The following is a 10726-nucleotide window of genomic DNA, read 5'->3' as shown; positions in this document are numbered from 1 at the left end:
TTACACTAGCTCCTAAATCCAACAAAGCATTCTCAATTGTGTGGTTCCCTATGCTACATGAAATAGTGGGGGAGCCTGGGTCTTTGCATTTTAAAGGAATTTTATGTTGGAGTATAGAACTAACGTTTTCTGTTGGGCTTGTGAGTTGAAGCCCGCTCTCAATTCATTTCGTAGTCCATCAATGGTGCGGTTCTGTTGCTCAATCGTGGAGTGAGTAACATTCTTGAAATTTTGGAATGCATCCTCCCATGGTCTGGGTTGAGAGTAGTTCTGATTCTGATTGAATGGTCTAAATGGGGGCTGAGAGGCTTGAGGAATTTGTTGCATTGGTGGAGCTGGAGCTGTTGGTCCATTCTGTTGGAATCCTTGAGACCATGAAAAATTGGGGTGGTCTCTCCATCCAGGGCTATATGTGTTGGAGTATGGGTTGTAGTTTGATGGCTTTCTCATTATACCTATGGCATTGGCTTGATCTGAGTATGAGTCATGGTCATGTGGCTCTGTTGATTTAGCAGTCGATAACGATGCTATTTGTCGAGAGAGACTTTCAATTATCGCTTTGACTTCTTTAATTTCTGAACTTGACTCGCCAATGTGAACCTCATTTACTCCCTTAATTCTTCTCGTATTCCTGAGTGATCGACTCCGTTGTTGGGAATTATCCGTTTGTCGCTGGAAGAATTCCCAAATCTCTGATGCACTTTTTGACATTAGCTCTCCTCCACTTGTTGCCATTAGCCATTCTTGCACATTCGGCAATAATCCCTCCAAAAAGTATTGGCATTGGTGCCATTTTTCGTACCCATGATGTGGACACTTCAAGAGTAGCCCATTGAATCGCTCCTATGTTTCAAAAAACTGCTCGTCCTCTCTCTGGGTAAACTCCGAGATTTCCCTGCGAATAGCGTTGGTTTTATGCACTGGGAAATATTTATTCAAAAATTTTGTTACCATTTGTTCCTATGATGAAATGCTATTAGCAGGTAAAGTATTTAACCATGAACGAGCTCTATCCTTTAAAGAAAATGGGAATAATCTGAGTTTAACATCATCGTCTGAAAAATTTTCATATTTAAAAGTTTGACAAATTGCATGAAAATCATTCAGATGATTATATGGGTCCTCATTTTCTAGGCCATAAAATGTTGGGAGACAATTTAGCACACTGGGTTTTAATTCAAAACTCCTAACAGCTACATTTGGGTATCTTATGCATGATGTGCTCAAATTAGCTAAGGGACTAAAATAGTCCTTAAATGGCCTCTCCTGTGGTGCTTGTAAATCCATTTTATTTTTAACGTTCTTGTGCGTGCGAAGTGTTTTTTTTAGTTCAAGGTCTATAGGTTCAAGATTAGGTAATAATGACCTACGACCATGCATGCAAAACAAATAAAAAAAATAAAGATGGGAACAAAACAAATAAAAATAAAGAAGAGGGAGAAATTACGATACTAACCTTATTGCGCTATTACAACCTTACTATAAAAATACGCAAAAACAAATACGTGAAATAAATTAAATAAAAATAAATTAATAAGATAAAAAAATTCCAAAGAAAAATAAATTCAAAATTAAATTACAGAATTTTAAAGAAGAGAGAAAATAAAATTCTTAGCTCAAAATGTAAATTCACTCTTTTTTCTTTTTTCTTTTTTTTAATAAAAAAAATTACAAGAAAACAATTAAAAGAAATTATTCACAAAAATTAATTCTATGAATTAAAATTACTTACCTCCCCGGCAACGGCGCAAAAAACTTGTTGTGCAAATTTTAATGTACTTGCAAGCGCACGAATCTATTGTAGTATAGACTAATGGTGACGAGTATCGATCCCACGAGGAGGTGGATTTTAATTATATATAGAATTAATTTTGTAAATGGGTAGTTGGATTTATGGTGGAAATGATTTGGAATATGCTAATAATTAAATTAAAATGGCAAGAATAAATTCTAAAATTGCAATTGCAATTGAGAGAATAAATTGAAGAGAAAATCTATTAAATTGACGTACTTGGATATCTGGATCCGTATCAACATGCATCATGGGCTAAATAATCCGTATTAATGCCAATTAAACCATGAGGGGGGAATCCACACCTCATGAACCACACTCTAATCAATATGGTGCTAAGGGCTTATCGTGCCAAATAATAGTAACCTTATACTAGAGAGCCGGTGTAACCAAGGCGGTATCTAAACAAGATTATTATTATTTGTCGACGAGAAGTCAAAACTTCCACAAAAACTAGAGGGGAAGAGAAAATAAATTTACCAAATTAAGCCCATGACACATATTGAGACTTCACCTTCAACCCAAGCTTGAAAGAAAATTAGCCACTCATAATTGAACTAGGGGCAAAATGGAAATTTATTAAAATATGTAGAAAATACAAGATGGAGAGGGAATTACAGAAAATGGATCCCAAAAATGGATTCAGAGATATCAAATTAGGGGGGAGAGGCCCCCTTTTTATAGATATGGAGTAAATCATGGCCATCGGATTAAAAACAGTTTGGACGCTCAGGATTGCGCCACATCATCAGTCAACAGTCCACGGTTTGACCACGCGGATGAACAGTAACACGGTTTGACCCGGATGAACAGTAACACAGTTTGGTTGAAAATAATCCTGTGTGATGCATGCACCGTACGCGAGATTTTTCGTCCACTGATATGCTGCCACGTCACCATCAACAGTACATAAGAATTTTAGTCCAACAGGATCGTGACACCTCATCAGTCAATGCCACATCATCGGTCAATGCCACGTCATCGGTCCGTCTATGTGAACAGCGCTGTGAACAGTAACGTATACAGTACCGTATACGTGAATAGTACCGTACATGTGAATAGTGCCATTTTTCCTTTTATGCTCTTCCTAAGGTTTTCGACCGTCCTGAGTTCAAAAGTGATGTCCGTTTTGCCGTCTGATCTCTCCTTTATTGTGAAATGACTATAATGCTCCTAAAATACATAAATTACTTAATTAAAATAAAACACACGTAATTAAATCACAAGAATGTTAAAAACATAAAAGTAAGGGTTGTTAGTAAGACTTGAAATGTAAAATGATGGTTTTCTCCTTTATAAATATGCATTTTCTAACACTCAACACCAGGAAAGCGGAAGAAAGAGAAAAGGCCCTGGAAGCCTTACAAAGGCTATCGCTTTGTCAAAAGGCGAACAAAGAAAAGGAGTTCAGGGAGATGTTTTATTTGTGGAAAGAAAGGACACTATGCAAAGTAGTGCAAGTCAAAAGAGAAACTCCCAACTAAGCTTCTCCAAATGATCCAACAAGCACAATTTGATGATGATGACTATTATTGGACAGCCAATCCAATCCGAGCAATATTCGACTGTGGAGAGACAGATAGCAGTACTAAAGAAACAACTAGTAGCAGCTTTGAAGAAGAAGAATAATAGGTTCTGATGGTGAAGCAACCATTACCGGTTGATCTTGCTAGAGAACCTACACCTTCCTTCAGACCCTACGTCAAAATCGTCCTCAGTCCAACATAAGAAAGCCAAGTAGCACTCACTGCTTTAATTGATACTGGAGCAGTTTGTTCAATAATACGAGAAGCGTGTGTAGCCAGAGACTGTTATGTCCCCACACGAGTATCTTTTGGCTCTATAAGCGGAGAAGACTTCTATAGCCGAAAGTACACCAGGCCGATCGAAGTCAAACCATTCGGAATAAGGCATGGATTCTTTGCTTTTGATCATACTGGCGAAGATATCTTATTGGATACAGATTTCCTTAGTCTTGTTGCCCCTTTTGCCTTTTTTCCTGAAGGGTTTTCATACACCATTCATAATCCTATGAATGGTAAGGCCCATTTGTTTCAAGTACCTTGGGTTGAAAAACACTCCATTTTTGGAGAGGGTGAAAAGAGAAAAATAAAGAAAAACCTGGTCCACAAATTTGACACCTAAATTAAGGAGCTCTTAGAATGCTGTGCAGAAGTTCCAAATCAGTTTTGGGCTCGAGAATAATACTTCGTGTCATTGCCTTATAAAGAAGGATGGTCCATGCCTCACCAGACAGCCTCACATCCAGGCATGTCCCATGACGAAGAACTGTACAGAACAGAGATCCAAGCCCTGATGGATCTAAAACTTATCAGGTCCTCTAAGTCTTATTGGGCCATGTCAGCATTTTACATCAACAAACATATACATGGCAAGAAATGACTACATGGTATGAAGGAGAATGTCAGCGAGACCCTCAACTGACTAGGAGAGCAGCTGCTATGAGACTATTATTATTATTAAAAAATAATGACATTAATAATAAATAATGAAATTATTATTATTATTTATTGATTTTGTTATTTTTATTATTATTATTTATTAAAATATTATTAAAATATAATTTATTCTTATTATTATTATTATTATTATTATCATCAATTGACAATAATTAACAAAGGGCATTTTAGTAAATTATGATAGTTCATTCCGATTCCAAGATAGAGTAAACACATCAATGAAAATGAATCTCATTTTAATTCTGATTTCGACAACTCAAGTAAATAACTTATTTTAATTCTCATACTTGATTCCGATTCCAACTCAATCTGATTCCAACTCGTTCCGATTCCAGCTCATTCCAATTACTAATTGGTAAACACACCATTACTTTCATGCTTTTAAGGGTAAAGAGAAAAATAGATGACCATGACTAATGCTATCAAAAAAATTGGCTTTTGTCAATGCATTTGTTGGTTTACTTCAGAAAGCTTTCTTTTCTTCAAATTGTTGCTTGAGCTTCACTACTTTCACTACCAAATTGAAACAAATCACCATCATTATTGAGATCTTCATCAGAAATCCTTCAAATAACTTCTTTCTATTTCAGGAATATTAATCTATTAAGTGCTTCATCCTCTTCTTCTGGTGTCTTCTCGTTTTCAGGAGCTGTGCTCTGCAAGGCCTCAGCATAAAATTTACACTAACAGTTGCATGTCTAGACTTCATAGACTTCATGTCATCAAGTGCTGCAAGGATGTCCATCTCCCTTTTGGAATCCAAGGCTCTATTCTCCAAAGCTTTCATAGCATTCCCCATCTCTTCAGCATCTCTCTTCTTTTTCTCCTTGTCTACATCCTCATCCTCTGCACGCCATGGTTTATAATTACGAGATGCACCAAACTCCACTACATAATATGAATTTTGAGGATCTGTTTTCATTGTCAGCTCAGCTGAGCACTTTGTGCATTTAAAATAGAACCTGGATATTTGAATTCCAAGATACGTTTGCAATATCATTTAACATTATTAAACATTAAAGTTAATACACAAAATCAGAAACTATATAATTGAATAAAATAAATTTAATTACGTAGAGTAATTATAGTTACCTCGCCAATGACATTTTCTTTGTGAGAATTAAATTGTAATGGTTCGAAATCTGGTGAGTAATACTTGTTGAGTACTTTTCTTTCTCCCTTTGTCTCCTCCTAGCCTAATAAAAAATCAGAATCCAACACTTGGAATGTCATAGAAAACAAATAAATCAGTTAGTACAGCAATTGTTCCAAACACATCAACTTCTTACAAAATCTAATAGTAGTAAACATCTTATAGGGTGCGTTTGACATATTATATTATATTATATTATATTGTATTATTTTAATGCAGGTGTATTGTACTAAACTATATTGCATTAGCACTAGATTGTAATAATATTGTACAACATTTGGTGCTACACTGTACTGTCCTAATTTTTAGTTATACTATGGTCATGTTTGGAATTGAGGTACTATAGCTTTTAAGCTACAGCTGCTGTGGAAAAAGAGCTATAACTATTAAACAAAAGTTAATAATATGTAGTAAATATAAATTTTTAATAATAATTTTGACAAAATTATTAATCATATAATAATTTTTTTATTATATAACTGAAAAATCAAATCAACATAACTTTCAAGTTATAGCAGTTAGTGTTTACCAAACATTTTAGTGTTGTATTTTAAAACTACAGTTGTTCAACTTCAATCCCAAACGCACCCTATATTTGGTGTTACATTGTATTGTATTAATTTTTTTGTGATTAATTAAATTATATTTTTAGAAAGTAATATTTATTAGTATTTAGAAAAATACTAAGTATAAAAGTCTTAAATTAAAACTAAACATTACTTTTTTAGTATAAATTGTAAAAGAATCATAATTCTTTATAAAAATCGAAGTTTATACATACTAAAATACCATAAGATAATTACAAAATAAAATAAGGGTTATAAGATAATCACTAGTAAAATAAATTGTGATAAATAATCCAAATAATATGGGTTCGTGTGATACAATAACATCTACAAAATTTCCTTTGAACCCTTTTACTATCTCTCTATTTCTTTCTTTGAAGAGGTCTCCCTTTTGATTCTTCTTTCTTTTTCTGTTAAAAAGCATCCTTTTTTATTCCAAGAACTTTCTTTCTTTTTTCTTTCTTTTTGTTTTCCTCTGATTTTTTTTTTTTGCTTGCTCTATTTTTTATGTTGACTTTTAGTGGTTATAAAATGAACACTCAAGCTTAGACAATTAGTTGAAAAATAATACATACTTTATTCATACTAGTGCCATTATATAAGTAGTATAGTAACAAATTAAGTAAAATAGTAGGAATTGATGAGACATTATCTTGCAGATATTGCAGCTACTCTTCACTACTGTAACTATATCTTAAAGACCAGATAAACAATAACATTGCTAACAAACTCTTTAAAGACTAAGTCAACATAAGTACTTTATTGACATAAATATGAAATTTCCAACAATCCCCCCCTTTAAACTGATGTTATAAACATTTAGTTTAAAAATAAAATGCAGCACCCTCCTTCAAGTTGAATCCTCCATTTTGCAAACTCCAAGTAACTTTCTTAACTTTAAAAAACTAGCCAACTTGAGGGGCTTATTAGAGACATCGGCAACCTGGTCTTCACTCTTATAGTAGAAAAAAAAATCAATTTCTTGATTATTTGTAAGATCCCTTAAGAAATGATGCTCAACATCTATATGCGTGTTTTTGGAGAGCTTTATTGCTGAATTGTTGTCACAATAAATTACAATGGCTTCCTCTTGCTTAAAATGTAGCTCTTCAAGAATTTTTTTTAGCCAAATAGCTTGACAAGCACAGGCTATTGCAGCAACAAGTTTAGCTTTAATGGTTGGTAACATGACAATTGGTTGCTTCTTTGATGATCATGAAACAATTGCTGAAGCCATCCTAAACAAATATCTAGATGTGCTTCTTCTATCATCCAAAACTCCAGTATAATCACTATCAGTGAAGCCATACAAATTTGATTTTTCATTCCTTTTGTAGAAGAGCCCAAAATCAGCAGTACTTTCCAAGTAACGAAAGATTCGCTTGGTAACTAAAAGATGTATCTCTATTTGATTCTCTATATACCTACTCGTTAGACTTACAACATACATTATATTAGGTCTTGTTGTAGTCAAGTACATTAAGCTTCCCACAATTTGCTTGTAAAAGGTATTGTCCTCTTTCTTCCTTCAAGATCCTTATAAGGCTTTAAACCAAACTCAATTAGTGTAGTAATAACATTGCAATTCTTCATTCGAAACCTACCTAGAATCTCTTGTACATATTTCTTTTGTGAAACAAAGATTCCAGCAGTAGATTATTTAACTTCTATACCCAGAAAATAGTGCAACATACCAAGATCAAACATGTCAAATTCAAACATCATGGATTTATTAAATTTTTCAAACATGGCTCTATCATTTCCCGTATAAATTAAATCATCTACATATAAGTATACCATAAGCATTTTTCCTCTATTATCTGTTTTGTGTAACTTATATGGGCATTTTCAAAAACCTTTCTTCAAGAAATAAACATCTATATGACTATACCAAGCTCGGGGTACTTGTTTTAGTTCATATAGAACCTTTTTCAATTTATACACTTTATGTTCATTGCCTAATTTCATATAGCCAGGAGGTTGATTGTGTAACATCCTAAGTGAATCCCATATTGATAAACCATGAGAGAGATGTTGGGTTTATAAGGGGTGATCCATCTTAATTGGTAAGATACATTTAGGGTGTATGGGTACCCTATAAACAAAACCACGCGAGCTTTGTTAGGCCCAAAGCAGACAATATCTTGCCAAGTCTAGGTTGGGTCATGACAAATGGTATCAGAGCGGCTCTGCATGTCTTCTTGAGCGATGGTATGGTAAACCTCAGCAAGGACGCTAAGTTCTTAAGGGAATGTTTGTAACACCTTAGGCGAATCACATATCGGCAAAGCACGAGAGATATGCTGGGTTTATAATGGGTGATTCGCCTTAATTGGTAAGACGCATTTTAGGGTGTATGGATACCCCAAAAACAAAACCCTACGGGCCTTGTTAAGATACAAAGTGGAAAATATCTTGTCAGATCTAAGTTGGGTTATGATAAATCGTTAAGTACCTCTTCTTATAAGCCTCCATGTAAGAACTTGATTTCACATCCAATTAGAAAATAGACCATGAATTTTGTGCTGCCAAGGCAATAATCAATATGATTGTATTCTGTCTTGCAACATGAGCAAATACTTCTTTATAGTCAACATCAAACTCTTGCTTATTGCTTTAGCTACTAGCCAAGCTTTATATTTGTCAATATTGCCATTTTCCTTCAACTCTATCTTGTGTCCATCTGAAAGGTCAGTCAACTCTTAGGTGTTGTTACGTTGAATGGCTTCAATTTCATCATCGATAGCTTTTCACCATTTTAATTCTTTGACTGCTTTGTTGAAATCTGTAGGATCACTATTTACTAACAAAGCAAAATGTGTAAGTGGGTCCTCAGATTGATTGATTCCAATCACTTCATCATCCATCTTCCATCATGACCTCTTTCAAACATGACTTGACTGAGTTGTTACTTCAACTTGATCATCAAATTCTGAGGTTGAAGATGCTGTAAGAGCTTTATTTTAAGGATTGCCAAGAGCAGCAACTGCTAGAACTTGCTGTTGTTGGGGCTGCTTTGCATCCTCATTATTTTCACCGTCAAAATCAATTGGAATTTGTTCACTAATAGCCCTTTTGTTCCACGACTTGGCTTGATCTGCATAAAAAATGACGTCCCAACTAATGACAATTTTCTTAGCATTAAGATTTTAAAGCTTATAAGCTTTTGATTGTTCACTTAACCCCAAGAAAAATGCATTTTTCTCCTTTGTCATCTAGCTTTTTTCTCTTCATGTCTAGAATATGAGCATAGGTAACATATCCAAAAATTTTGAAATGATCTACCATGGTCTTCGTCTGCTCTATGCCTCCTCAAGGGTCATATTTTGAATAGCAAGTGTAGGACTTTTATTCAGAATATGAATGCTACAACTAACTACATTAGGCTAGAAATTCTTCGAAATACAACTTTTTGTCAAAAGGTTTCACACTATATTCAAAATGATGTGATTTTCCTCTCATAAACTCCATTTTGTTAAGTTGAATATGCTACTGTAAGTTACCTTTTGATTCCATAGTTCTCACAAAATTTTTCAAATTCATGAGTTGTATTCTCCTCCACAATCAATGTCTATAATCCACCAAAATTTAACATCCATTGCAAAAATGCCATGACCATGCTGTTTCTTTCAATTTTGCTGAGAAGCACAAGTGGGTAGTGTTGTGGATATATAGCGGAAACATTTCATTTGTTGTCATATTGATTTAGGCAATTAAGCCTAATTTCTCATCTTATATTCTGCAACCTCCATCTTTAATAAAAATTTCATATATTTTTTCTTGAAGCTAACTAGCACTTAACAAAGTCGTTTTTAAATTTAGAACAAAAAGAACATTAGGGATAGCTTGAACCCTTGGTTTGGATTGATACCTTTCCTCTTCCCATAATAGAGACTTTTGAATTATCACCAAACTTCACATTATCACGGAAAGATTCATCTAAATCAAAGAATACAGACTTGTCGCCACACATGTGATTGTTGTAACTTATGTTTAAATATTTCCTTGAGTATCCTCCTTAACATGACAAACATTAACAAAGATGCCACTTTAACCTTCTCTATAAAATTTGACTTCTCAGCGCCAGGTCCTTTAGATAGATTGGTTCAGCATTCTAAACCATAATGACCAAATTTGTGAGAGCAAGAACATTCAACATTTGATTTGCCTTTGGGCTTTGATTTAATCCCTCTTGAATTCTGACCATCATGGCCCCTCCTCCCATTTTCTTAGAGATAATCTTTTTCTTCTTACTTCTGTTGTGTGTTTTTGCCTTTCTGGCCACTTTTTTTATGCCCAGCTACTTTTGAATTTGAAGCTATTGACTTTAAAGCTTGTTCTTCTTTGTCTTGTTAGATTATCTTTTGCTCATAGACAAACAACGAATTTGCAACTTATCTAATGAAAGAATATCAATATCTTTAGACTTTTCAATAGAACAAATGGCAAAATTAAACTTTTGTATCATGGAACAAAGAATCTTTTCAACAATAGTGACATGTTCGAGCCTTTCACCATGAATCTGCATCTTGTTTACAACTGCCATTGTCCTTGAAAAATATTTTACAAATGATTCTTCTGACTTCATTTGAAGAATCTTGAACTCTTGACAAAGAGCTTGGAGCTGAACATGCTTAGCCCTTGCATTAGCTTGATACTTCTTCTTTATAGAGTCCCAAAATTGCTTAAAAGTGTCCTTGCAAAGAATTGCTTCTAAGACCGCACGATCAATTGC

General features: G+C 34.2%; 1 non-coding gene and 1 pseudogene across 1 annotated transcript; one reads left to right on the top strand and one right to left on the bottom strand.

Annotated features, from left to right (window-relative positions):
* Positions 1-799: 799 nt before the first annotated feature.
* Positions 800-903, top strand: LOC127899551 (small nucleolar RNA R71). The gene has a single exon (XR_008051429.1). It is a non-coding gene; the product is annotated as a small nucleolar RNA R71 (small nucleolar RNA).
* A 3742-nt stretch (positions 904-4645) lies between these two features.
* On the bottom strand, positions 4646-9964 carry LOC102625425 (uncharacterized; annotated as a pseudogene).
* Positions 9965-10726: the final 762 nt, after the last annotated feature.

Source organism: Citrus sinensis, chromosome 8 (assembly GCF_022201045.2).
Source record: "Citrus sinensis cultivar Valencia sweet orange chromosome 8, DVS_A1.0, whole genome shotgun sequence".
NCBI classification, from domain to species: domain Eukaryota; kingdom Viridiplantae; phylum Streptophyta; class Magnoliopsida; order Sapindales; family Rutaceae; genus Citrus; species Citrus sinensis.
Note: the sequence above shows the minus strand (reverse complement) of the source record. Positions and strands in the feature narration are given on the sequence as shown.